We start from the raw sequence: 2,396 nt of genomic DNA, 5'->3' as shown, positions 1-2,396 counted from the left end.
TTCAGAATGGCACCCAGGCTAAAGCGAAACGTCTTCAAACTTGGAACCAAAGTCCGGTGGATTGTTTTTAATTTCCTTGTTACAGAAACTAACTTCTCCGCCCTAAATACCTTCACATTTACAGTGTTTCTGTGATTTCTATCTATCAAGAGGAAACTCCTCTTTCCTGTTATTGAATCACATCAGGCGGTTTAGCCGTCTCCTGCTCCGTATATCCAGACTTGGTTGACCTTGGTTAATAAAAGATGTCTGGCGGTTTCCTCTCACTCATCCTCCTGCTGCTTAGAAGCCAGAAATAATGAACACCTCCGATAGTAATTGAAACTGTGATGAAGTTATTCAGAATAACCAAAGCTGCCTGTAATCACAGAAAATGTTGCTTAGCTACTGTTGAAAAGCTCTGCAGCTTGGCAGGAGAAAGACCTTTTAATCAAAGCAGCTTATAAAGAAGTTTTTATTCCCTCTTCTTCTCGTTGGCAGCTTTTACCTTCTATCTCTAAATCTCTGGTGTTTATTTTTTTTCTGTCTGCAGAGAAACTGGAGCAGCTCGCCTGGAAGAAGGTGGTCAGATGAAGCTCTCAGGGGCATCCCAATGGACGGGGGGGAGAAACAAAAAAAGAATGGAGTTACTGGTTCTGTTGTTTTAAAAGCTGAGGGAGTTTGTCCTCGCCATGCGCAGACGGCAGCCGATTCAGGCTCAAACAGGACTTGAAGCTGTTTGGGAGAGAGATGACGACTCCTCACCTTATGAACTCTAATGCTGGCCGATCACCATGGATTAATGTTTTGTAATTACTGTAACTTTTGAACACGTTTTCCCTCCACCTCCTCTACCAGCAGCTAGAAAGCTAGCGGGCTAATCTACCGGAAAATGAGCGCTCCTTTTTATAGAACGCTGTGAAATTGTTTTTTAATTTTCCTCCACCCCTCAATCTGACCTAAAGTAATTTTTTCTTCTTAAAATACGCGACGCCGGATTTTTAAGAGGTTTGCAGTGTTTTCAAATTCACGCCTGATTGCAGGGGATTACAGTCGGCGGTTAAAAGGGGCGAGGATCAGAATGGTCGGGTTCATCGACGCTGCAGTCCAGCGCTAATTCAAAAGCATTTGCCCGCCTGCAAACATTAAAGGCTTTATGTTCTCAGCAGCTTCACATCCAAGTAGAATTCAGCAGGAGGGAAAAGGACAGAGGGTGAAGACAGACATTACTGACACCCCTTCCTTTCATTCATCCGTTCATCCATCCATCATGCTTCTGTTGATTCGATTCCCCCCCCTTCTGCCACTTTCAGCCATTATCACTGATGACATTACAGCAGCCTGTGGTGCCGAGTTACATCCAGAGGTCAAAATCCTACTTTCCTGTATTAAAAACAAATTTCCCGGTGCCGATCCAGTGGTCAGAAGCAGCATTAGCTCCGTTTGGCTTATTGGAAAAGCCTGCTTCTTATGGGATGGAGCATTAGATACCAGGACTGAAACCATCAGCGGAGATGAAATGTCAACGACCATATCCAAAACAGACCATTTTTCAGTCTTTATGCGCTATTATGTCTGAAGTAATGATTCCTGCGTCTCCTATAATCTAATGGTGGATAAGTGATGGTGTGGAAGCAGTCTGGTTGTGAATCGATGAACTGTCAGGAAGCATAAGGGTGGAGAGGAAAGTAAACGTTGCTGCGCTGTGATCAATAAAGGTAGACTAGAGTCTGAGAGAGACTGGAATCCGTCACCGCCGGTGTTTCTGCCCACGTCTACAGGAGCCTGCCGCCGCGCGTTCATCTAATGCTGGGGGGGGGGTGTTAAAACGCAGAGTGTTGAAGCAGTGGACAGCTGGATTGCTTCCTTCGGCCTTGACGGATTCACACCATCAGAGGAACATCTCATGCTGCTGCTGCTGGTTTTAAAAAAAGAAAAAAAAGGTGATTTTTGAACCTTTTTTTTTACAGACTTCATGTAAGCTCGCCTCATGCCTGGTGTCCTTGACGCTCCAGGGGGAAATGTTCTGAAGATTTATCTTTCTATGGCTTCTATAAATACTGTGTACAGTTCATGTAAAACAAAACAAGCTCCTAACTTGTATCAAAGGTCGGATTTTAATACAATAAAAATGGCAAAGAATGAGGCTGCTTTGTTTCTTTTGTATTGATGCTTTACAGATATCTGAACCTACAGTATGTTCAGCATCTTATCACTGCAAATGTTTTTTTTTTATTTTATTTTAAAATATTTGATACAGTGTATAACCAAGGAGGAAAATACATTTTAGCAGTTTTATCAAAGTTCTCATTGTTGTTGGTAATCTGATTAGACACGCTACTCTGACCTAAAGTGCTTTAAATACCTTTCTGACGTAGGAATGATTTATGTTTCATTATTGTTGCAATTAACCTTTT

The 2,396-nt window shown here is 42.5% G+C and overlaps 1 protein-coding gene across 1 annotated transcript in view; it reads left to right on the top strand.

Moving 5' to 3' along the window:
* The window catches only part of LOC107087381 (KH domain-containing, RNA-binding, signal transduction-associated protein 1-like), a 22,747-nt gene extending 20,630 nt beyond the window's left edge, over positions 1-2,117 (top strand). Inside the window, exon 11 of the transcript XR_001481344.1 lies at positions 533-2,117. The gene's annotated coding sequence lies outside the window, so the exon portion shown is untranslated. The remainder of the gene's footprint in view (positions 1-532) is intronic.
* The last annotated feature ends 279 nt before the right edge of the window (positions 2,118-2,396 follow it).

Source organism: Cyprinodon variegatus, unplaced genomic scaffold (assembly GCF_000732505.1).
Source record: "Cyprinodon variegatus isolate N-32 unplaced genomic scaffold, C_variegatus-1.0 Scaffold182, whole genome shotgun sequence".
Lineage (NCBI taxonomy): Eukaryota > Metazoa > Chordata > Actinopteri > Cyprinodontiformes > Cyprinodontidae > Cyprinodon > Cyprinodon variegatus.
Note: the sequence above shows the minus strand (reverse complement) of the source record. Positions and strands in the feature narration are given on the sequence as shown.